This window comes from Tachypleus tridentatus, chromosome 9 (genome assembly GCF_004210375.1).
Source record: "Tachypleus tridentatus isolate NWPU-2018 chromosome 9, ASM421037v1, whole genome shotgun sequence".
In the NCBI taxonomy this organism is placed as follows: domain Eukaryota; kingdom Metazoa; phylum Arthropoda; class Merostomata; order Xiphosura; family Limulidae; genus Tachypleus; species Tachypleus tridentatus.
The window spans coordinates 160,323,946-160,351,495 of NC_134833.1; the positions used below are offsets into that span (position 1 = coordinate 160,323,946).

At 35.6% G+C, this 27,550-nt stretch overlaps 1 long non-coding RNA gene and 1 pseudogene across 3 annotated transcripts in view; one reads left to right on the plus strand and one right to left on the minus strand.

Moving 5' to 3' along the window:
* Positions 1 to 1,439: 1,439 nt before the first annotated feature.
* On the plus strand, positions 1,440 to 19,713 carry LOC143226817 (uncharacterized; annotated as a pseudogene). Its single transcript, XR_013014755.1, has 7 exons — positions 1,440 to 1,609; positions 2,969 to 3,104; positions 6,914 to 7,182; positions 11,233 to 11,499; positions 12,215 to 12,331; positions 13,915 to 14,289; positions 18,803 to 19,713. The product of XR_013014755.1 is annotated as an uncharacterized LOC143226817 (transcript).
* Positions 18,485 to 27,550, minus strand: part of LOC143226818 (uncharacterized) — a 66,894-nt gene continuing 57,828 nt past the window's right edge. Inside the window, exons 4-5 of one of the 2 annotated variants that reach the window (XR_013014757.1) lie at positions 20,211 to 20,264; positions 18,485 to 18,890 (exon numbers count right to left, since the gene is read on the minus strand). This is a non-coding gene — a long non-coding RNA (uncharacterized LOC143226818). The remainder of the gene's footprint in view (positions 18,891 to 20,210; positions 20,265 to 27,550) is intronic. The other variant, XR_013014756.1, reaches the window with a different exon arrangement.

Below are 27,550 nucleotides of genomic sequence, written 5' to 3' on the forward strand. Positions count from 1 at the left end.
ATTACTTTTTGGGTTGTGGTTAATCAACAACACTGAACAAGAAAAGGAAGTCAATTGACTGACGCATTTTTCTTGCATCATTTCGAAAAATTGGTATAAAAATCTTCTTGTTTGTTTTTGTTTTCAAGAATTTCCACTATGCGCAGATAGTTTATACTATGAACATTTGGGAAAATAAGTTGTATATAACACTTACTGCAGCCATCTCTAAGAATTGGTCGTCACTTTGAACGGAATGAGTTTTGTGCAAATGAAACACGAACCATGGACAGACGAGAAACTAGAACACGTTTGATACGTCTGCTTTGAAATCTTCTATCACCAACACAACTATATATAATCAATAAAATGAGACATCACATTAGCAGCGACACCTAACTTTATTCTACATATGAAAACCAAAACAGTATAGTGTCGAAATGATTTTTGACACCAATCGGTGTAATGTGTTACAGAATGAAAAAAACAAAACAAAAACACTAAGCGATCCAATGCCCAGGTATGAATCACGGTTACTAAATAGTGCCCTAAATATATACCCATACGGATGTGTGTGTGTGTGTGTGTGTGACGTTCTAATTCCAATTCACGGTTTTGTAAAGCATTGAGGCTAAGTATAATAATTAGATAATCACAATCGTAACCTTTATACTGAAATACAGACTAATAATGTTTGAGGACCTTGAGGACTGTTTGGTAATGAAGAGGAAAGATTGGGTTGATTTAGAAGCATCATATAGTTGACTGCTTCTATTGATAGTAGGAACTCTTTTTATTGAAATCCATTTCCTAAATTGTAAAGGGGTTTATGACGAATCCAGGTTAATTGGTTTATCCATTACAACGATGGGATAACGTGTGTGTCTGTGGGGTGGTGTGAGTGCAACGTTCGCTTAATGACTACTCACAACGCTTTTTGATGACGTGGTAACCTTTTATCCGGATATACAAAACTGTCCGTTTCCGTGTTTGAATTTCGTACTTTTTAATGTAAAAACAAACAATATGTATATATATTTATACAGTGTACAATCCATAACAAATAGATAGGCAATTACATAGTAGTTTGATTTTGATGACCTCACTGAACAATGGAATATTTGCTGATGAGTAATTTGACGCCAAAACACGTGGATGATATAGAATATATTCTATGCTGTGAGCACAAACATAATTCCATTTGTGATATGGACCAAGCAGTATTCAAGTGGCTATATTATAATAATGCGTGAGTCAATAGGGTGAGGCGTCTATGGTAGAAGAGGGGGAATCTATTGCATACATGATCATATTGCCACAAAAGAAAATATGGACACATACGATTTTCATAATGGTTGAGAGGAAATGAAAAGCTTTTAGTAATTGGACAAAGATAGCCAACTGAAATTAAGGCTGACTAGTCACGTGATGTGACCAACTGTTGTGAGGAGGTATGTTAATGAGCGAACAAGCCACAAGAGACCGGTCACTGAAGCACATTTTTACATTGGTCGTTTCGTCAGTACTGCTACTTTCCATCGGGATTCCCCCCGCAAAGACCAACTCATCCTGATTTCTACATATAAAAATAATTTACTTATTTCGTAGGATTACGTACCTGTTCTAAATGGTAAGTAAAAGTAAACATTTTTTTCTTCTCTTGGCAGACATAAGAACTCGTCTAAAAATACTGTTTCCTTCAGTTGTCTAAAAACTATGGGTTACTGGATGGTACGGCGTATTCGTCAACAATTGTAAGTCACGTGCAAATACAAAATATATTCGGTTAGAAGTAAGTTAATTTTTGATAATTAAAATATTCTGAATAATTTTCTTCACCATTTACACAGTGCATATCTATATATCGCAAGCACATATTTAATAACACTTATCATGTGTTCATCACATATTTATCATTAGAAAATGTTTACAAGGAAACCAACGTTCGGTAGTTTTTGATAAGTTTGAAGTATTCGAAACTCTTGAGTTTTTCTTGTAATTTTGAAAATAGTGTCTAGTTTTATCTAAGATAGAAGCAAAACATCACAAAGTAAGACACAATGCGGGTGTATTAGTATCTGTAGAGATGTAGTTGGGATAACCCTGTGGTCGTATTGTATTAAGTCACTGTGAACAATAAGTTATTTATTACATCACAATATTGTTCTGTTAAAACAACAATGCTGCATTAGGTACTATATAAACAGCAAATAACAATGTTAAATTCATTTTCATGAATAGCAAATTGTCTATTAAATAAAATAACTTTGTAACATTGTATTTAGCTACTATGAATAATAACTTATTTAGTAAAATAATGTTCTGTAAAAATAACAATATTATACTTTGTAACTACGACGACGAAACTATTCGTTTTATATAATTATGTACTATTAAACGATATTGTACTTAGTTGTTATGGCTTCCAAAATATTCGTTAAATATAATAATGTTCTATTTAACAATATTGTACTTAGTTACTATGAACAGTAAGTACCTTACCACAAGACAACAGTGCTCTATTGAAACAGCAATGCCGTATTTAGTTACTAAGAATTGTGTGTTTTCTTATACTAAAACCACATCGGGCTATCTGGTGAGTCCACCGAAGGGCTCAAACCCCTGATTTTATCGTTCTAAAACTGTAGACTCATCGCTGTGCCAGCGGTGGACTCTAAGCACTGTAGTTAGTTGGTAAAACAATAAAATGTCCTCAGTTACTACAATAACTCTGTTTTTGTTTAACTTTAGCAATCAAATTGCTTGTTTGTAAAATGAGATTATTTTATTATTTTGATTATTTTATTATAACAAAGAGAGTTGTAGTTTAGATGTGTCGGTTTTTAACACGAACATTTTAGAAATAATTTGAAGTTATAAACAGATCTTGAAAGATACTTATTCCAAGCACTTCTTCAACTAAAGACAAGCATGATACTTTTAGGGTGTCCGATTTGAATGATTGATTTAATATACATTTTTTGTATAGTTTTCCTACTTGATATTTTGGAAAATTTTACTGACCACAAGCGCCATCGGAAAGGTCATTCACCGTCCTGTAAATTATGGACTTCGAGAGGTTATGGAGTATCCAGCCACCGGAGCTATGGGTGCCGGACCTTTTGGTAAGTTCTGATGCAAAGAGAAGACACAAATACGCTTTGTTTGCGACAAAAATGTACAGATACAAAATGATCGGAAATAGGTTTTTGTCGGTTTATTTCAACAGCACATCATGGCCAACCCACGAGCTTCGTATTTTTCAGTCACGAGCTGTTGAATGTTTCCACCGTCGGTACAAGATTCCCGTCTGAGTAAGAAGCTTTAAATTGAGTTATCTGTGAGATAAGAGTTTAATCTTATTTCTAAGTTAAAAAACAAACAAACTTATACCGCGAAAGAAATGAAGATCCCAAGCTTTGTGAAAAGCTGAACACCTATTTCGCATTAATCATTTTTTTGTGTTGTTGGTTTTTACCATTTTTGGTTTTCGCTTTACCGCAGCATAGCGGTTTTTTCTGGCTGATATTCCAAAGTTCTGTTAATATAAACAGCGCTTCCGTAGAACATTGAAATGACTATGTATTTACATCGCTAAAAACCGGGTTTTGATAACCGTGGTGGGCAGAGCACAGATAGTCCATTGTGTAATTTCGTGTCTAATTTCTAAAACACAAAACAAACAAATATTTCAATAATTTTAAGATTATACTTGCTACGAGAAATACCTAAGGTAAAATAAAAAAAATATTACATTTTCTTGAAAAAGTTAATTATTGCTTAAATACAATGAAAAGAAAACTACATTATGGGCTTAGGTTAGGTTAGGTTAGGTTACAATCTGGTGTATTATGCTTACAACGCCCGGTAGATAAGGCATTCGACTCGTAATCTGAGGGTCCCACCAAAAACGCTCTCCCGTTTAGCTATTGTAAGTCGCGTTATAATGTAACGGTCGGTTCTACTATTCGTTGGTAAAACTCTATCCCAAGAGTTGGCGGTGGGTGGTGATGACTAGCTGCATTCTTTCTAGTCTTACTCTGCAAAATTAGAGACGACTAGCGCAGAAATTCAAAAATAAACATTATACTTATAAATAGTTTATTTGTCTGTAAAGATATTAAATTTCTCACGTACGTAGATGACTTGACAATAAACTCTATGATGTGTGCCACGTTATGCGTTTTTATACTTTATTATGATTGTTCGCTTATGTTAAAAACAAATAACAGGAATACCATAAAAATAACAAGTGCTGACATCTGTTAACAATATAACGAGTATCGAATAATTATAACATCGGCTCGTTTCATTGAATTTTCCATAAGATGAATTTTAGACTTTCGTGAATCGGTCACGTGATATAGAGTTACTATCATTTACTGGTCAATAGTTTGTTAGTTTGTTTTTAAACGTTGTGGTGTTATTTAGCGTTCTACCCTAACGTTAAGTTTCTTTTCTTTTTTTTTGAATTTAGCATTATCGAAAAGCGATAACAGAAGTGTCATAGTTACGAGTTATGCCAAATAAATTGGTTCTGTTTTTGTCTACTTTAAAGTAAAGTAGCCTTCCCTGTTTAACGAATCATTGCTTCTATATTATTGTCAGTTATTAAGTTTGAATTTAGATACCTTTAAAACGTTTCTGGTTTTTATAATTTATATTATGATTATGAAAAAATTACAAAACTCCTGACGTAAACTTAGTTCGTAAATTCAAATTGTGAGTCGAATGCACAACATGACGTTTTCAAAACTCCGCTCACCATTATTCGGACACGGTTGGTTGCTGTGCGACAGCTTTCCAGTACAAAACCAAGCACCGTAAAAATTAAAATAAATAAGAGAGGAAAGAGGTATTTCAGCTGCTGTTATAATCCCGACAGTTTGATTCAAAAATATCACCAGAGGTCGCTGCGACTGATGTTTGTGTGTGTGTGTGGAAATCCCTTTCACAATAAATGCGGCACTCTTTGACCATGTCGGCCGTAATTAGAATCGTGCGTAATTTGGATATGATTTGATTTACCCTTTTACAAGTGGAAAATACTTGTATTCGGCAGAACTACGTTTGAAATATTAACTTGTGAGAGATAACTTTGAGTGTTGTGCTGTTATATTTGTTATTTAACATGAAGTTGAAGTACATAAATATTCGAAGCGTGACATTCTGGCCCGGCATGGCCAGGTGAGTTAAGGCATTCGACTCGTAATCTGAGGGGCGCGGGTTCAAACCCCGGTCGCACCAAACATGCTCGCCCTTCCAGCCGTGGGGGCGTTATAATGTTATGGTCAATTCGTTGGTAAAATAGTAGCCCAAGAGTTGGCGGTGGGTGGTGATGACTAGCTGTCTTCCCTCTAGTCTTACACAGCTAAATTAGAGACGGCTAGCGCAGATAGCCCTCGAGTAGCTTTGCGCGAAATTCAAAAAAACATTCAACAAAACAAACAAGTGAAGAGCCTAATTTATATATTGTTTTATTAATTAAAATCAAAGTAGCTTTATAACGCTAAAATTACGAGTTCGATCTTTGTGGGGGACGTAGTGCACATAACCCATTATGTATCTATGCACTCAATAACAAACAATTATATATTTGGACGTTCATACAACTAATGTAACATTAATATTTTTTTTTCTTTTTATATCTGAAATAATCCATCTGTCTACTTATTTAAGATGAATAAGAAATAACGAAATACATAGAAAGTTATGGAGTATTCTTACCCTAGAAACACTTTGGTCGTAAGCTTACGTTTTGCCATTACTTTATCATAGTTACTTCTAATGTATTGTGTTTGTTTTTTTAATTTTGCGCAAAGCTTCACGTGAGCTATCTGCGCTAGCCGTCCCTAATTTTGCGGTGTAAAACTAGAGGGAAGGCAGCTAGTTATCACCACCCACCGCCAACTCTTGGGCTACTCTTTTTATCAACGAATAGTGGGACTGACCGTCACTTTATAGCGCCCCCATGGCTGGAAGGGCGAGCATGTTTGGTGTGACGGGGATTACGAGTCGAGTGCCTTGTGTTAAACTGGCCTGTTGACTGGTTGCAATAAAATACTTGTTTTTATTAAACTGTATAATTTTTATGCAGTCAACTAGAATGTCTGAAAAGCATGCATCAGTTGATACAAAACTCTGCAATTATTCAGAAATTCAAACATTGCGTCCTACTAGGATTCGAACACAGATACTAAACACAACACGCGCTGAATACTGACGCATAGTAAAAATACATTTTTTCAAATGAGTTTAAAGCTTCAAAATCCCTGTGTTATGATCCAAGATGGACTTGTTAGTGTTGCCGAATGATTAATAACACTATGTAACACAAATTTTGTTCCTGGATAGTATGTGTTATTTCTCAATTGTTTATGTTGTAAAAGTACAGAAAATGGCCATTATTACCTTCAAACTTTGCTTTTGTGACCTGGATAATGAAATTTAGAAATTAATCTATTTTCTATGTAAAAACGGACAAATTTGCACATTTTCATTTACATAAGGTCTGAATAAAACAACATATGAACCAAGATTTACATGTATTTATACTAAAGTTATACAAAAATGTTTAGAAGTGAGTAGGTTTTCGAGATTTGCGACTGTAATGTAAATCACTTTCACGTATCAGCCCCCAAATATAGTCTCCCATCATGTTTTCGTTATACGCTTCCAGGCCACAAAGCAAAGTTTGAAGAGAAAAATAGGTCTTTTCTATTTACTTTAGGTATAAGTAATTAGGAAATAACACTTTCTGTCCAGAAACAAGAAAAAGTAAAAATTTTGTTACATAGTGTTATTAATTAAAGGTATCAGGGTTAAAGGGCTCAAATCCTATCTGCGCTGCTACGCTTCTCTTTTGCATAATGATAATAGCATTAAATGTTTGACGTCGCCCTAAGATTTATACTATTAATTGATTTATTTTCAGCATCCATAGAGCCCAAGAAGTCTCCATTACTAGCAGCCACATACTACTTCGACCCAGTGTCTGGTAGAAGTCAGAACTTGGAACGACTTGGGCTCACTTCGCAGTCCGTCAGACGGTCCCTGAGTTCTAAGGACAACGAAGTGTCACTGGAAGCCTGCGTAGCAGTCGACGGACGCGAGGGCACGTGCTATGATGCATCTTTCTGTATGGAACTGGGAGGGTTCCTATGGGCCAGTGTGAGGAAAGTGATAGCAGTGTGTGCTGTTTGTGTAAGTATATTCTATTTTGTTTTTTCTAAGAGCGGAAAATCTTTTTCCGTCTTTTATTCCTAGCTTGTTCTTCAATGAATACTGTAAACTGTAAGTCCTTCAAGCCGTTGGAATAGTCCGGGAAAATATATATTATACTATGATAATCGGCCTGGCATGGCCAAGCGTGTTAAGGCATGCGACTCGTAACCTGAGGGTCGCGGTTCGCAACTCGTTTCGCGCCAAACATGCTCGTCCTTTCAGCCGTGGGAGCGTTATAATGTGCGGTCAATCCCACTATTCGTTGGTAAAAGAGTAGCCCAAGAGTTGGCGGTGGGTGGGGATGACTAGCTGCCTTCCCTCTAGTCTTACACTGCTAAGTTAAGAACGGCCAGCACAGATAGCCCTCGAGTAGCTTTGTGCGAAATTCAAAAGAAACAAACAAACAAATACTTTGATAACTTCTTATTGTTTTCAGAGAGGGATTAGTTACTGGAACGTTTCGGGTTTTTAGTTCGAATACATCTGTTTATTTTATCTTTATTTCTGCTGCAGGTTTAGCGTGGTTTAGTTGTTCGTGTAATCAAATTATGGATCTAAGTGTTCATTGTTCACGACTCTTTGACTCGCAAGCGTTCCCCGAACTTTACGATGTTGTAAAGGCGACAGTCAAATCCTATTATTCTGTCAGGCTACAGTTGGCGGTAGAGTCTGTCCACTAGCTTCCTTCTAGTCTATCAATTCAGATTTATGACTTGCTAGGAGCAGATGTCTAACCTTTTGTCTAGTTTTGCGCAAACATTGTGAAACGGACGGATTCCTGTTGTTGCAGTGTCTTCTGGTGGCACATCAGTATGTCTATGAACTTACAACACTTCAAAAATCCGGTGTTTAATTTCTCAAGGTAGACACAACAAATAACCCGGTGTAGTTTTGTAGTGATATATACGGATGAGAAAGTATATTGGTTCCTAATTTTTTGAACAATTTTCCCACAAAAATCTTACGAAGTGTCGTTTGCCTTGTTAGGCCTAAAAGATCATTCGGTCGGAATGTGACCATATTATTTTCTTTGATAAAACATTGTTTTCAAGTTGCGGTTACGCTGTTGATACATCTGACTTCTTAGTAGCACGTACTACGTTTTGCTCTAGGGCTACTTCTCGCTGTTAGGCTTACCACTTAATCTTTAATAATTTAAAATTAACCTAAAGTTTTACAACTCTAAGGGCGTGAGAATTTCGGTGCTCTTCTCGCAGGCCGAGGGTCGCTGTTTTGAATCCCAGTAACTGAACATATGAGCTTTTTCAGCCGTAGGGACGTTATAATGTGAGAGTAAATCCCACTATTCCTAGTTAAAAGAGTTATCCACTTGTTGTCGGTGAGTGGTGAATACTAGCTGTTTTCTTTTCAGTCTATAGCTTCTAAATTAGGGACGGCTAGAGCACATAACCCTCGTGTAGCGTTGCCCAACATTTGAAACGAATCGAATTATTAAATATTCCCCGCACTTTAAACCGAGAATGCTTTGTGGGAATAATAGTTAATTTATTAGCGTTAATGGTGGGTGGTTTGTTGGTTGCCCTCCTTGTAGTCAGTAGCCCCAATTCAGACGCAGTGGCCTAATTAGCCTACTGGCTAATATATAATTCCTTGTATCCCTCAATATTTGTTTTACTTTCCTTACATTGATGACTATACTTATTATAACTCATTAAATATCTGGCAGAGAAATTTATTTAGCTGCAGAACAATATTAAAATTGTTTTAATATTATGATATGATTATAGTTACTCGGTGGGACAGCTGTAAGTCTATGGACTTACAACGCTTACATCTGTGGTTCAATTACCCAAGGTTCTGTGACAATAGACACACATTTGATTATATTGTCATGAAAAGATGGATTTAGGTAAGTTAGTTTGATAACTATGCCCCAATGACACAGCCGTAAGCCTACATACTTATGATAGCCCGGCATGACCAGGTGGGTTAAGGTGTACGATTCGTAATCTGAGGGTCGCGGGTTCGAATCCCGTCATACCAAACATGCTCACCCTTTCAACCGTGGGGGCGTTATAATGTGACGGTCAATCCCACTATTCGTTGGTAAAAGAGTAGCCCAAGAGTTGGCGGTAGGTGGTGATGACTAGCTGCCTTCCCTCTAGTCTTACACTGCTAAATTAGGGACGGCTAGCGCAGATAGCCCTCGAGTAGTTTTGCGCGAAACTCAACAAAAACAATAAAAAAACCTTACAATTCAGGAAAACGGGAACAATATTTAAAGTCAATAACTTGTATTGCTATTCATATTATGTCCTTAATGATCACACATTAAAAGGGTTAGAGATTTTCAAACCATGAACGTGCAAACAAAAGTTAAATTGTTATCCAATGAGTTAAGAGCCCAAGCACGAGCGTACTTTAAAATTAATATTCGCATTTACCGAATTAAAAAAAGAACAAAACTAACCAGACGAAAATTTGCAGGATAAATCTTTATTATTATTAACTTCGCACGTGAACGACCACGTTCTTTTAATTGAGGGTTAACTAATTAAATATCCTGAAAACGATACAAGGCTACGAGTACAGGATCCATTTTACCAAAAACAAGTAAAAAATAAGCAGCTGTCTGTCAGGTATCCTGGTGATTAAATCCGGTTTTATTAAACTACTACACCGTACAATGTTCACCCCATGTTTGTCTGTGTCTGCCCAACTGTAAAATTGTTACCAGCTAACAGCTGGAAGTTAATGTGCAATGGTCTAGCATCTCTACCAGGTGACGTGCGTCACCTCTATCATCCGTTTATGCCAGAATGGCTGTATTTAAGCGTGGAACGAATTAATATTAAATAACCCTGATCCAATAGGTTTTAAGATAGTAATTTTGTGGGGCACAGAGAACTTACGGATAACACACGCTCTGTACTGGAGGGGGGGTTATAGTTTGAAAACTAAATAAATGTTTATACCTTATATCGAATATTAATTCCACTGATTGGAGATACATAGCAAATAACAGCTTTATATGTTTTTTTAGCAGAAATCGTGAGTCTGCTATACGTGTTGTTGTTTACAGCGAAATTCTTACTTGCCCAAATTTTGTATTTTTTCTTGATTAAATTTGGTTATTTTTTAAGCACTTTACACTAGTATGGATTTTAGTTATACTGATATGAATATCAAACATTCCAAGGTGATATAACACCAGCAGTACCAATATTTAAAATCCAAATAATGACTTACAGACATTTGGAATTGCTGACAGTCCTGGACTTATTATATTTACACTTATAATGAAACATACGCGTTTTTAGTTCGATGGCCAAACTTATCGTTGGTTCGAATCCCGTTACTGAACATGTTCGCTCTTTCAGCCATGGGGGGTGTTATAATATTACAGCTAATTACCATATTCGTTGCTAACTGAATAGTCCAAGAGTTGGTAGTGGGTAATACTGACTAGTCTACTTCTCTCTGTAATCTGTCACTGCTAAATTAGGGACTGCTAGCACAGAGAGATAGCCTTCGTATAGCTTTGCGCGAAATTTAACAAACACGCGAACCTTAGTTCAGACAAATTTGTACGTAAACCTATACGAAAAATTAAACAAGAACAATCACATGTATTGCATCATATCATGTCAAAGTTCATTCTCGAAAACTCAGAAGATCCATCTCAGATCCAGAAAGATTCATTATGTGATGTGCCCATAAAATCTGGCACAAATCCAAACACACTTCACAGTTATTAACCGAAAATCACGAAGATGCCCTATTTCTCCATTATAGAAAATGATTGAAAGTGCGCCAGAATTCGGATTCAATTTTGGATTTGTACCAAATCTGTTAAAATCTGTGTTCCATATTGACTTCCCAGTTTGTGTACAATTTTGATATGCATCGACCTGTTAGGTTTGGAGATGTGCGTGCGGAAACACAAATACGCGAACCCGATTGCAATACCCTTGCTGGACGACTGTATTAGCTTTAATATTGTTATCTTATTAATAGTGTCACTGACGTGTATTTATTGATAAAGTTGAATTCGAATGTATTGTCTAGTTGAGGTATCGTGTGATGACGTCAGCTATGAGGAGTTCACCTACTTCAGGAATCCTTTGTATCCAAGAAAGTACGATAAAGAACATATGTGCAAAATCCGAGTGGGAAAGAAAAAAAACACCATATGTCAACTGAGGCTGGACTTTCTGGACCTCGACATAGCTCGGCCTACCGAAGGCAACTGTTCGCAAGACATGCTGGTCATTTCTGGACAAAATGAAAATAATGTCATCCCGCGGATTTGTGGTCTAAACACTGGTCATCACTGTAAGTATTGAAATAATGACAGAGGTTCGAAACCACAATTATTGTCGTGTTTCACATGTCCTTATAGTAACTGTTTTATTTCATCACAGACACTGTTTATTTTCATTTCGATAATTGTTTAGTCGTAGTAGTAACTGTGTATATTTTCACCACCATCTAGAGGTTATCACTGTTTGGTGACAATGTTTGTTTGTTTTTAAGACATATTGGCAACAGCTGCTATTAACGTTGAAATTTAGCAGTTCTGTGGAGGTATTCCTCCCTACTCGTGGCACAGCATCAAGCCTAACGGTAAAACCCGAGTTTCGATGCCGTGGTAAGCACAACATGGATAGCTCATTGTGAAATTATTGTTAAATTAATCGAACAGCGAAGATGAACCTGCCATTGTTTAGTCTTCTAGTAACTCTTCCGTTATCGAGTAATGTTTATTACAATGCACCACAAGTCCAAATATTTTTGAAATATATTAATTATAAGACACACTGAGATTTTAGAAACAATTTGTGTCGAACATAATTGAATTTTACAAACACTTAAACGGCGTTATGCATTCTACTGAGCCGCTTTATAAAGTCCAGATTGACTGGGAACACTGTTCTTTGTAGCTGTTCAAATATTCACTGAATGGATTGTCATGTGACACCATCTAGTGTGTTAACGTTATATAATGCGAGGAGATTGGTTAAGCCTATTAGCTCTCCATGTTTTACAGTTTATGTGGACGTAGACGAGTCGGGGATGGTGAGCGTGCACGTGATGATGATTGGCAGTTATTCCAGAAAATTCAACATCAAGATTACTCAACTGGAATGCAACACTGACAAAATAGGTAGGATGTAGTGTTGAATTTGTGTTTGGTTAGATTCTGTTATTTTGTTTAAACAGTTTCAAAAAGTAAACTTACTTTATCGGCGTATCATTCATATAACAAGTTATGTACATAATCAGTCCAACAGTTCGGTCTCTTGGTGGGACAGTTGTAGTTACTTTTATTGACTTTGATTGTATAATAGTGTTTATATAATTTTTGTTTTTTCTTCTTTGTAATGTGTGTGATTACGAGACCTTCTATGGAGGATTCTTTAATAAAACAAAAAAATAACTTAAAACGTTAAGATGAGGGAGTTCGGTTCCCCTCAGTGGCCACAGCAAATTGCCCAATGTGACTATAAAAAACAAACAAATCCAGTAATGAGACACAGGGCACGTTGTTGATTCAATATTTAGGCCTAATTACGTCACCAACTGAATATTTAGATTTTAAACAATCGGAATGGATCTATTGCTTATAGACCAAATAAACTAAAATACCATAAAATACAACGTATAACAATTCAGTTATTCATGTAAATGAAATATACACTTTGTACGTGTTTCAGATTACAACACACAACCATACAATCTCTAGTATTATTCGTATCAATGTGTTTCATAAATATTTCTCTTTATGTATGCTTTTATGCTACTTGTCACACATAAAAGTATCTTATATAACACTAGCAGGGCTACTGGGCCAGCGACCTCTTCTGGAATTTTCTGAAAGTTCTACAACAATGTACTCGTTCATGACATTCAATAATGTTTACCATCCGTGAGTTTGTTTGTTTTTCTTAGGGCAAAGCCACATCGGGCTATCTGCTCAGCTCACCGAGGGGAATCGAACCCCTGATTTTAGCGATCCGGAGACTTACCGCTGTACCAGCAGGGGGCGCCATGCGCGAAATAAAGCGTTTTATTGACATTCTAATTTACAAATATGTTTGTTTGTTTGTTTTGAATTTTGCGCAAAGCTACTTGAGGGCTATCTGCGCTAGCCGTTCCTAATTTAGCAGTGTAAGACTAGAGGGAAGGCAGCTAGTCACCACCACCCACCGCCAACTCTTGGGCTACTCTTTTACCAACGAATAGTGAGATCGACCGTCACATTATAACGCCCCCACGGCTGAAAGGGCGAGCATGTTTGGTGCGACAGGGATGCGAACCCGCGACCCTCAGATTACGAGTCGCACGCCTTAACACGCTTGGCCATGCCGGATCCTTAAAAATAAGCTATTATCACAGTGTTGCACCACAGAATAGATGTTATTGAAGTGTCTCTCTGTAGACGTAGTTACCAACTTGCTTTCCTGTTGCAACACTCATGAGATTTTCACTAAATAAAAAATACAAATATTTTACTATGGATTGCTTTACATTTGAGACTTAATCCATTTCGTAATTTTTATTGGTTAAATCTGAAACATACCATTTTTGTGAACATTTCAATTGTTTTACTCATTGCTCAGCTATAAAAATAGTTATAAAAATATTACCAATTATGATTGGTGAGGCAGTTTCCGAGATCCGAGTTTTGGACGTATACGTCACAAGCTTAATTACAATAAGATTATCTTATTTCTTTTCATTTTGAAGTTCCTGAACACTGTTTACAATACTACACCGGAACTCATGGTACCATCAAGAGTTTTAATTTTGAAGAAGATGGTTCATCATCAACACACCAGGGGTACCCCAACAACCTGGACTACACCATCTGTTTAAAGAAGGAGCCAGGGTTTTGTTCCATATCTTACGAACTTGCTTCCGATGTCAATGGCGTTCAACCGTTTGGTGTGGGCTTAGTCACTCCGTCATCGTCTTCAACTGTCTCCGGGCCAGTTAGTGCCGAATGTCCCGACGACTTCTTGGTCATAGGGGGAATTCGTCTTTGCAGTGGCCGTATATCTACTTCAACAACTTCCGTGAGAGGGCGTGAAACAAATACAACCGTTACAGGGCTTCTAACAGGTTCGTAATGTGTGTGTGTGTGTGTTTCTTATAACAAAGCCACATCACGCTACCTGCTGAGCCCACCGAAGGGAATCGAACCCCTGATTTTAGCGGTGTAAATCCGTAGACTTGCCGCTGTACTAGAGGGGGTGAGGTTCGTAATACAAAGTTATAGTTAAGTAAGTAAATATATCAAGCATGTTGTCCTCCGGTGAGTCAGCGGTAAGCCTGAGGGCTTACAAAACTTCAAATTTGGTTTGGATACTTACTGTAGGTGAAGTACAATTACTCAGTTGTACACCGTAATCATGTTCCCCACAGAGACAGCGGTAAGTCTTCTGATCTAAAACCAGGGGTTCGATTCCCCTTGGGGGACACAACATGTAGCCCGATATGGCTTTGTTATAAGAAGACACACACATTGTTATAATTAAACAATCAAGTATTTTCTCATAGTCTACAAATGAAATATTTAAGGTAAGTTAAATTCCACCTTTCAAAATGGTAGTGACGCTTCACTCACAGAGCAGTGAAAATATGAATGTTTCAAACTGTTTTCTTCTATCAACATCTCTAACCTTGGCATACGTTTTTGGTTTGTTTGTTTTTGAATTTCGCGCACAGCGAAACGAGGACTATCTGCGCTGGCCGTCACTAATTCAGCAATGCGAGACTAGAGGGAGGGCAGGCGGTCATCACCAACGAATAGCGGGAATGACCCTTACTTTATAAGAACCCCACGGATGAAAGGATGAGTATGTTTAGTGCAATGGGGATTAGAACCTGCGACTCTCAGATTACGAGTCGAACACCTCAACCACCTGGCCATGTCGGACAACGTTTTTGGACACTCCCGGTTGTTATGCTGTCGATGAGACTGAAAAATAATTTAAGTGTCCATCTAAATAAATAGATGTGTTTGCGTGTGTTTTTCTTATAGCAAAGCCACATTGGGCTTTCTGCTGAATCCACCGAGAGGAATCGAACCCTGTATTTTAGGGTTGTAAATCCGTAGTCTTAGCGCTGTACCAGCGAGGGACAAATAAATAGAAAATAACTTCTAATTAAACACAAAGCTACACAATGAGCTATCTGTGCTCTGCCCACTACGGGTATCGAAACCCGATTTTAAGCGTTGTAAGTCCGCAGACATACCCCTGAGCCACTAGGGTGGCTGCATTATTCTTTTAATCTAGTTTTTTATTTCTTTGCTAGATTTATTTTTTCATTATTATTATAATAGTTTGATTACTTTGAATTAATTGAAGAAACAAATAACAACATTGAAAATCAATCAAAAACAGAGTCATCTTTACTTCGAATAATATTGGACTACGACCCAGTCCTCTTTCTACATCAAACAATCATGGCGAACATTTTCTATTGCTTTGGTTTGTTTTGTATTTCGCGTATTTTGCAACAATTTTGCAACATTAGACTAGAGGGAAGGGAATTAGTAATCACCACCCATCGCCAACTCCTGGGATACTCTTTTACCAAAGAATAGTGGGATTGACCGTTACATTATAACGCCCCCACGGTTGAAAGGGCGAGCACGTTTGGAGTTATGGGGATTCGAACACGCGACCCACAGATTACGAGTCGAGTGCATTTTAACCACCTGGTCATGCTGGGCCTCCGGGTTCAGAGGGTGAGCATGTTTGGTGGGACGTGGATTCGACCTCGTGACTGGAAGTCGAGTGTTCTAACCACCTGGCCATGCCGTGACCAGGAGGAGAAAGAGTTCCAAAATAAATATAATAATAAACCAGAAGTGAAACAAAGAAAGGATCTGTTGTTTGTTGTTTCACAAGCTGAGATTCACATGTTAATGACGCTCATTTTGTGTTCCGTTTAATAAAACATTTTGTTAACACACTGTGGACGAGTCACGTGTTAAAAGCTCGTGTTTCATGCAGAGCGTCATTGCTTGTCACTTATCACAACGTTGAGTTTGAAAGGAGTGGGGCGTGTTTTATTTTGCTTATAACTTAACTATATTTTTTATTATTTATTTGAAACTCACAGAGTATATACATGAAGATGCGTAATAATTTTTTAAAGTGTGGTATCCCGTAAAACATTTCTCTATATGCAGTAAAAGGGCACAAAATTTTCATATTTCACTTCTTTTACCATGGGCACTACGTACTCTGTAGACTCTGGTAGAAATTTTCTTTTTTCTTGTTGGTAAAATAAATACATAAGTTGTTTAATGTCACCAGACAGTTTTCCAGGGAGATCCTCACGTGGAGCTTTCCTTGTATCTCCAGATGATGGATCAGGTTCGTTCCTATTTGGTTCTAGTAAATCTTCTTTCTCTTTGTCAGTAATCCATCCTCTTACAAAAGAGAGGAAAAATCCATCCTCATACCACAGAGAGTGTTTATAGATCATTTGCTTTTGACTTACGACTTTGTAGATTAGATACGAATTGAAAAGGCCACAGTTTATCAGATAAAGTACTACCTTTATTGTCCATTTCACTGTCCTTTTTTGTTTTTTGAGAATGGTGTTACATGAGACGTACTGGTTTGCATGATCAATGCCTTTCATGTGGACATTGTATTAGAGAACATATACAGTTTTTATTTTTAAATTTCTTCTCAAGTTATTCTATTTTTGCTTTTCTGTAGTAGAAACAGGTAAGCCGTGGATGACTAAAACCATTCTCACTTCTTCCTTTCACGTGAAAACGAAAAAATAACCTTTTCTACGGAAAGCTGTTTCACTTTTTTTTCATTGTTGAAACTTCAGACCTGGCGGCAATTCATTATTCATTGTGATTGTTTTACATAGCCTTGTTTAATGTTCTAGGAACAAGCTTACAACAGAAGCGCTGTTGTAATAATTGTCCTGGTATGTGTGGTTCCCCAATCCAAGATTGGAAACAAGAATGGTTTCCTCCAGTATTTCCCCTCATCAGTATAAATGTTGTAAATATAAATTGTGTCACTCTCACGCATCATTCTCATCAGCAGGCCATATTTTACAGCTTTTCCAGAGTTGTATGTTCGGAATCTTATATGTTATCTCCATGAAATCATACCTTCATCCAATGATAACTGTTACTTTGGGTTGTGTAGTATCCTAGATTCATTGAAAAACGAATCCAGTACTTGTTGAATTATGAAGAGCTGATGTATCCAAATTTGTTCACATTTGTTACAGTTCATTGTCTGCGAAAATACTAAGCTAATCAAAAGAGAATATATTGACCAATAACCTTTCCAGTTATATTTCCTTGTCTGTCCCGACAGTAGAATATGACTTAAGAATATCCTCGTGTCTCTAGATGCAACTTCAGATCACTAAGTCTTTCAGATGACATTTTATGTTTATCTGCAGTTTCATTATGGTAGGTACACATTTCCTGATTAAACATTTCAAACAATTCATTATAAAAAATTAAACTTGTCATGGAAGCAATACTTTTGGGTTTGAATGGAGTTATAGTGACCCCTGGATTTCCTTCAAACATTTCCAAGTTCTGTGGAATGTCTATTTCTAACCAGCTATCATTATTACAATAGGAAACAAGTAACTAAAATGAATATTTGTGGAGTCATAATCACTTTCTCATTCAGAATCAGTTGAGAACACAACAACTGCATGCATCTTTGTAGGTCTAACAACATCACTGTAGCAAGAGTCACTATCAAAATCATCCACAAACATATTCACATCATAATCTTCTCTTTCACTTGGAAGATCTAACAAGTTATCATTAAATGGTTCAATAATTATCTAATTTTTTCACTCAACATGTTACATTTTCTGCGCGAAGCCACTTATAAAAATACGGATATTGTAAGCAAAAATCAGAAAACAATACCTGTCTGAACAGTGGCGAATTTAAGATTTTGTAATTTTACATGTAATAAAATTATCAATAGGTCTCCATTAAGACCATGGGCCCTGGGGCTGAGCCCCCTCTAGCCTCTACCAAAATATGCCACTGCGCTCCAAATAAGATGAAACGCTTTTGTCACCTTTGAAGTTCTGCACGAAGCACGCGACCCTTCCGCAATGTTTTAATGTACTTCCCTCTATCTTTAATGAAATGCATGTGGTTATTGTTTGAATTGAAATAAATATATAAATTTTAACCAAATTTACGCCGAAAACAGCAATCAACCCTCGCCAGAATAAATCAACTTAGAAGTTGTTTTAATATCATTTTCAGTATTGGTTCTGATTTTCAGGGTCTTTACCCTCGATTCCAAATGTTACACCACAAAAAGTGAAAAATTAGTATTATCGATTCTGATTGTGTAAAGATTTATTATCACATTTTAGAAATTTTAGTCTGGTGAAGGCAAAAATAAGAAAAAGGCTTTTTAATAATCAAAATAATTTATACATAACATCAGAAAACTGTAACGAAGAATTTCCTGCTTCTAAATTTCACTATCACTTAATTAATTTATTTTTATATTCAAAGGATTACATACATTACGCAAACCAAAAATAAGCAAATTTACAGACTTATACGTAATATAATAACGTAATTTTTTATGATTTTTTACAGACTCAACACCAGGGCCATTTATGGTTAGATTTGTCTCCAATGGTGTTAACAATGCTCGTGGTTTTAATCTACAATACCGTCTGAATCCCTGCAAATAACGATAAAAATCCGTTTCAATTTTCTGCACTGTAAAAATGGAATAATTCTATTTTGGGTTCAAGTGACTTAATCATGTTTTGTGTGATCATATAAAGCTATCATCATTTTCTCGTCTTTAAGGCCTAACTTTTTTTGTTCTTTTTACAATTTGCATGTTTATTGTTAGGCCTATTTAGTGATAATATTTTAAAGCATTTTCATGTAAAACGAAAGAGGTTCTTACTCGGAATGTCGTTAAAAAAATAAAGATTTTTAAGAATAATTGTGTATTTTTGTCATTTTTATTTGATATTAAAACTAATTAAATGTGACCGCGACTTTCACCACAGACTCATAAAATACAGTTTCATGACGATTTTCTGACGTTGCGTTATTTTAATATTTTGAAAATACAAAACAATCGGAAAATGTATTCGCGACATTGGTTAAAAGGAGAGTGACAGAATAAAAACCAGGTGCAAATCCATCAAACGACCATGTTTTTGAAAAAAACTGGCACTTAATAATTAACCTAGATTATAGCCTATCAAAAATAACGAGACAAATTCTATGACCCTTACCCTATAATATACCCTAACATCACACTTCACAACTAACTGAAACAATTCTTTTCGAAATCAGTCTTGACCAACAAGGTAGGCAAACGTCGGTAAATTACTTTCTGAGTCAATTAAAATTAAAATAATTCGTGAAGAAATTCGTAGTGTATTCATAGAACAATTAATGGTTAAAAATCAAATTCACAATAGATATATATAAATATAAACTAGTGTGTTTTGGTAAAAAACTACATTCCAACAATAACTATCAAAGCATTTTCATAAAGGTTAAGAACAAACGACCTTTACACCCCAGATAAATATAAACTATTTTTTTTATTTAAACCAACGTTACGCTTTTGTGACTTCTTCAGGATTAACTTACATAGTTTAAAAAATAAGTAACTTTATGAAGTCAAGCCTAGCCAACAGAAAGGCAGAAAAGTGTAACATGACTATTATGTCATGTTGCCTTGCAATAAAAGTATAACCCTATATTATTGTCAGTCTGTGTACTGTAAAATGAAATGTATAAATAACAAAACTGGGAAAATATTGGTTGATTTTTTAATATAGATTACGTTTATTAAAGAGGTCTGTTTTCTTTAAAAAACGTTAGTGATGTAAGAGAAAATAGTTTAATTGAAAAATGATTCATGCTTAAAACTCAATCGATATTTTTACTTTCATAATAAATTTTATACACTTGACTCTAGGCTAGATAATTCTATAGTACGTCCTTACTTTAAACGTATTATACCAATACTTACTACACTTATAAGGTTTTACGCCACCCCCGTCACGAACATTTTTCTTCCCCGTCACTAAAATCATAACGGACAGACAGTAATTGAATTCTTATATCTGGACAAATACATTTTGGCTTTCATGATTAAAGAGGTAGAAGTGAAATCGTGAAATCGAACGTGACGTGACACACACTATTTTTTATATATATTACATTGTTTATCACAAACTTTTGTTTTTTGCACTATATGTAGATGCTAGACAAAAGTATATTTAAAAAAGGTAAAATATTCACCTCTCTTGCCCTTAAACAACACATTTTCAAAAAAAATCTGAAAGGTAAAATTAAACTTATAATAACAACAACAGCAGAGAAAGAAAAGTAGAATTGACATACAAATATAAAAGTTCATATCACACAAACACAACACAGGTCTTGATTGTGGTGGAAAACACACTCGCACATAGCGATCTGCATTATGCCAAACAAACGACAGGAACCGGAAATTAATATGTAAGTGTATGTGTTGCTTTACCATATCGTAACTTCCGTAGAATACATAAAACATAACTTGAAATTATAACACTTATTTTGGTTGCTATCATAACTTTTGTGGTATTTTTAAAGCGATGCAATCCAAATATATTTTAATTGTTTCAGGTTTCAGTTGTTACAAGTTTGTACTATTAACCTGCAGTGTGATTTTTTTAAGGAGTAAAATGCAACAAAGCAAAAGTCAAAATATTGATCACTCTAAATTTAAGTTAAAATATAGTTTTAATGAACCAAAAGCTATGTGCCTCATACACAATTACTGATTTCGTCACTTACTGAATTCATTGCCGAAACAGATAACTTAAAACAAATGCAAGAAACAATAATTTTAGATGAAACGAATACTGAAAGTGAAAAAAAAAAAAGTAAAAAACTTATGAGATGTCGTTAGGTGTTTAAATTATCCGAGACTGTTCCATAGGCGCGATAATTTTTGGCACTTTAGTATGGTATCAATCATTGTGTTCTACATCAATTTTTTAAAGATACCAACTGTGGATTTGAGGCCACTCTGAGAGAATAAATAGCAATATTGTAAGGAATTATTTTCTAAATAGAGATAAAGCATGAAGTAGTGATAACGCATAGTTAGAAAGGAAATGTTGATTACAATAAGTTAAGCCTTTTTTGTCCTTTATATATTTGTACTCATGATGATAGCAGCATGAAGCTTTGTTTGAAATTTTGTTCAAGGATATTCAAAGGCTACGTGTGCTAGCTGTACCTAATTTAGATTTTTCGGTCAAACTTTGTACATTTGAAACCTGGTCCTGTTTTGACTTTTAAACTTTCTCTTAATTGACTTAAATCCACTTTTAAACGTCTAATTTCAAAAGCTACAAATTACGTTTTATATTGTTTTCATTCAGATTTAAGTAAGATTAATACAGATATCTGAATCTACTTCCGTTTTACTAAATAAAAATATTGTTACGTATACCAACAACAGTGCCAATTCTTGTTTTTCTTCATCTCGAATTTTAGGCCTAAATTCTGATACAGCTCAATTCGGGTTGTAAAGTCAAGATTGCTTGTTTCTTCCGAATAATTTTACAGAAATTAAAATGGTATGGGGTAATTTAATCTCTTTGAAAATGCTCCAATGAATTTGTTTTCGTACATATATTTGAAATAAAACTGGACATATTCAAATGACTAAAAGGTTGGGAATGGTTTAGTGGATACTGTACTGGAAGATCCAAGATTTGAGACCCCCTTATGCCGATGAATTATGTTCCGCACTTTCAACTGGTTGCGACGGTCAGTCCCGCTAATCGATTACGAATGGTCGCATTGACGGTGAGTGCAACTATAAATTATGGACGGGTAATCCTAAACGACAAGACGACATTCATTGTTAAAATATCAAATGATAAAATTATTTGTAATGTACATATGAATGATTACACTGAGGAACACTTTTTCAGTAACTTTGAGTTGCATTGGATATTTTAACTGATTCTGAAGGAGTTTTAGGCGCTGATTTCAAATCTGAAATTAGTTTTTCTCTACAAGCTCTAGTTTGTATGCAATTTGAGGTTAATGAAATTGTACAAATGTGAACTTGCGTAAACCATGTATAAGCATTTTCACGTCCATATGTATAAATAGCTTCTAATATTTTGATCATTCTTCTTTTGTTTCAGATCAAACATGGCTTCCAAAAATAGATATCATTGCAGAAACAAGCCTGATGCCTTCTGCTACATATGTGGATGCTACACACTCAATCGTCAGAGACGTAACATATCCTCGTTCGTCAAGCGTGCCTACAAGGCATATTTTGAAGTTCATCTTGGTGATCAAGACAAGCAATGGGCTCCTCATGTTGTGTGCCACAATTGTGAGGAAATGCTTCGAGACTGGACCAAAGGAAAACGCAATGGTCTGCCTTAAAAAATAAATAAAATGTCAAATTGCATAAAATCTGTAGCTTGCAGACAAAAACCGACTTCAGATTTGAAATCAACACACTCAAATTGACTATAGAAAGGTATTTTTTTAAATGCAACAAAATGAGTGTTCCCCAGTGTTATCAAAGCTATTTTTATATTATGAATGTGTGTATTCTTTACTCACTTTGTTTGTTTTTGAATTTCGCGCAAAGCTACTCGAGGGCTATCTGCGCTACCCATCCCTAAATTTGCTGTGTAAGACTAGAGAGAGTCACCATCACCCACCGCTAGCTCTTGGACTACTCTTTTACCAACTAATAGTGGGATTGACTGTCACATTATAACGCCCCCACGGTTGAAAGGGCGAGCATGTTTGGTATGTCGGGTTTCGAACCTTTTTGAAAATAAAAGATTTCAACTTTCTTTAATAAAATTAAACCTTTCTATATTAAAAGATTTAGTCAATGTTATGAACTTCTAAAAAGACAACTGCATAATTTCTGATCAAGTGTAGCTGAGATTACCACAGTGATATTTGAGATAACCACACTTGATGGAAGTGACGACAGCGTTCTTGAAGGTTTAATAATGATGATTGATGAAGTTATTAAAGATAGTTGAAGGACTTGAGAAAATATCTGATGAAGTTAATAAAGATACTTGAAAGACCTGATAAAATATCTGATGAAATTAATAATGATACTTGAAGGACTTTATAAAATACTTGTAGTTAATAAAGATACTTGAAGGACTTTATAAAATACTTGTAGTTAATAAAGATACTTGAAGGACTTTATAAAATACTTGTAATTAATAAAGATACTTGAAGAACTTGATAAAATATGTGATGAAGTTAATAAAGGTACTTGAAGGACTTTATAAAATATTTGATGGAATTAAATACAAATACTTAATGGAGTTGATTATCGTACTCCGGTTCATATGTTTTTATTGAAATGTTACATTCAGAAAGGAATAGGTATTGCCCATTGTTTCTTTTTCACATAAATGACACAACGTATACAACAAGCTGAACGGAGAGGTCAAATATCTATTATGCTTTACAGCATAGCCATCCATAATTTCGAATTGTGGACCAGATGGTAGCACCCGTCACCTGTAGCGCCTAATTTTAAACGAATAGCTTTTGCCCTTATTATGCACTTAAGGCTGAAATCGCGAGACCTATTTTAAAGCATAAAGTTTTGGACTCGAACTTCAGACCATTGGGTCTCTAATACACTACGTTGACTCTCACGCCACGCTACGGCCAATTTATCAAGTATATGTTATTCATAAGACCAGTGCATGCTAGAAACTTTTTTGTACGAGAAAACCTTATTTTCTTAAAACAAAAACAAACAAAATTGGCATTTTTATCATCTGTTACCTCCAGATATCCGATTAGCTAAAATGTAATAATTGCACGTGCAGTTTCTAACATACAACAAAATTTCTGCATTAATTAAGGCACTTTTAAGTCTCAAGTTGTAATTTTTTTTTATGGCTGCTTCCTGTTGACCACAGTTGATTGTTTGTTTTTGCCTATGATGTTACTCGATGTAAAAAAATGACCAAAAAAATTGTAATTGCTCGCTTTCTCCGAAAAGTAACAGATTAACTGTCATGTTGATGACGTTTTTGTCTAATCTTTCTTTCTGGATCTCTGTAACGATTAAAGTCATGGACTCACAAACAGTTCGGCACATAAGCAGCGTAAAAGAATGTTTAAAACGTCGCTAAACAGGGGAATGAAACCCATTAAAATACGTTTAATACGAGGGCTGTTCAAAAAATACGCGGACTGACGTCATAAAACAAAATGTACTTTATTTAGAAGTTACAGGTCTGGGACTCCTTCAAAGTACTCTCCTCCCCAACGCACACACTTATCCCAACGGTGTTTCCACTTGTTGAAACAGTCCTGGTACGCTTCTTTTGTAATGTCCTCCAGCTCCTTCGTCGCATTTGCCTTAATCTCGGGAATCGTCTCAAATCTTCTTCCTTTCAATGGTCTTTTGAGTTTGGGGAACAAGAAAAGATCGTAAGGAGCAAGGTCAGGTGAGTAGGGGGAGGTGGGAAAGAACAGTGATCGAGTGTTTGGCCAAACACTCACGAGTTCTGAGGGCTGAATTTCGCAGCAACGCGGTGCATCTTCAATGTTTCGGTCAAAATCTCGTAACAAGATCCAACTGATATCCCACACTCTTCAGCAAGCTCCCTGACAGTCAGACGTCGATTTGCCCGCACCAGGGTGTTGATTTTGTCGACGTGTGGGTCGTCAGTTGACGTGGAAGGACGTCCAGGACGCTCATCATCTTCAATGGACTGTCAACCATCCTTAAAACGTTTATGTTACTTGAAACATGCCATACGATTCATAGCAACATCACCGTAAGCCGTGTTAAGCATAGCAAAAGTTTCAGTCGCAGATTTTCCAAGTTTAACACAAAATTTCACAGCAAGTCGTTGCTCCTTCAGGTCATTCATTCTGAAATCCGCCAAACGAAAAAAATCGCACTTCACTTAAAACCACGTAGCTAATACACAAATGAAGATATTTGCAATCGGGAAATGGCGTCGTAATCAGCTGATCTGTGCGAACCTAGCGGATTCCCCTGGAACCAACTGGAGCCGCGCAATTCAAACAGTCCGCGTATTTCCACGAAACCCAAATCTTTAAACGTATACTACACCGTAGACCAAGGGCACCTCTATCTACCAAAATAAGTTTATGAATTAAGCCTAAGAAACAGTTATACGAAATAATTAAAATATAATTGAAATGTACTATACCGTGGTTAACACGGCATAAAATGAACTTTGAATCTGCAATTAGTATTTTACTTGTTTTTACTAATTGTAAAGATATATCAATACACTGAGATTTGGCAAATTTGCGCGCAAAATATAACATACTGAAGGTTTTGTGAATTGTGGTAACAGTTGAATAAGTAATAGTATATAATTATTATACTCGATAAATAAATGGTAAAATTATAATTTATTCCACTCTAGGCGGCCACTGGAAAACTGTTTCACTGGAGTCCCGGTCATGATTGGCTATCTGTCGTTAAAAAATGACTATTTATTTATTTATTTTCTACTGGAAAACATTCACAGTGAGTCCCGTATCAATTATACAAAATAATTCTATTTACAGACAATTCTGAAAAATATAAAGTCCACTTGTCTTAGGCCTAACATTAGTTAAATCTTTATTTAGTACGACCTATATTCGATAACGAAATAAATTATCATTGTACCTTGTGTACGTATTTTAGATGGTACTTTAGTTAGGGCTAAACTTCACCAAACTTAGTACTATCAGTAAATGATCTTATAATATTATTCTACGACCTAACCTTAGACCTTTTTAAAAAAAACAACAAAACTGATAAGCTTGTAGTATTTTATACAAAGTGTACTAAAATATACTAACATCCCATTTATGTTTACATACGTTAAAATTAAATCGCGCAGATTCGCATTTAGATAGTAAAGTACATGCGTATTTTCAGGAGAGGCAAAACTAGGTATTCTTATTATAATACATATAAGATTGATATTAAAAAAAGACAGTGTGAATACGTTTTACAAGCAGCAGGATATAAAACCTTCAAACAAATATTCTATTGTATAAACCTGTAGGGAAGAACACAAATTTTACTAAATGGAAACAAAAATAACTAATGAACAACAACAAAATGATTTTAACAAATCTAGTGGAAACTCACAAGGTTCTAGATTAAAAAATAACTTGCGGCAGTGATAAAATACAATAAAAATCGTTATAACAATCTCGTACATCTACAACTTGTGGTACACGAAAACCCAAATAGACATTTAGGTCTGTGAATCTACAGGGTGGCCCGTAAGTCCCTACCCATCCATATGTTATTATGTTATATTCAATTATGCATGTATTATAAATTTGTTTCTTTTGTTTTCAGAGAAATATGGCTGATGTAAGCCCATTTACACTTGAAGAGGGTATTGTGACAAGTACGTGGGTACACGAGTTCAAGAATACTGCTGACAGCACACAGATACACTGGATACATAAGATATATGGATGGATAGGGACTTACAAGCCATCCTGTATATATTTCCTCAGTTAAATATGACCTAATCACGTCTAATCCTAGCTGACACTTATCGCTCGAGTCCATACTGTTTACTAGCCCTAATTAACAAGTTTTCCAGTCATTCATAGACGTCCCAAGTCTTTTGTTTTCATTAGTTTAATTCTACTGAATATTCTTCCGTCTTCAGCTGAAACAGCTGAGAACCTCAAGAGATTTAACATGGCTCTATATTAATTTATTTAACAGATGTCGGTAAACAACTAGAAAATAAATATTTAATAATTCAGTATAGGTTAAGTGACACAGAATGCAACACGATAAATAACTGCGAAGTGTTTTTGTCGAATGTTTTAGCATTCGAATCGGTTAATCAAACAAGGTTATTGGGTAAAATCTGTCGTTTATTTCTTGATTTTGGTTGAATTTTCGAAAACCGGAACTAGAACTGAAAACTCGTAAAAAGTCGTTAGGTTTATCAATGCCATGGGCTCAGTAACAACAACAACAAACCAATATGAATAAGGGAAAACAGAATTTATTTTCGCACAAAACCTCTTGCAATCTTGGTAAACTAATTCTGTAACGAAAAATATCGCATATGGTGGCCCTCAGCTAGTACAGCGGTATATCTTCAGATTTACAACACTAAAATCAGGGGTTCGATGCCTCTCGGTGGACTCAGCAGATAGTTTGATTTGGCCTTTATCTAAAGCACACACACACGCATTGGGTGTTGTTGTTTTATCTAAATATCAATGCATTGTTTTTTCATTTAACCCGTGGCTTCGTTTTATCGAAGAACTTTTATTATTTGCAGTTGAGTT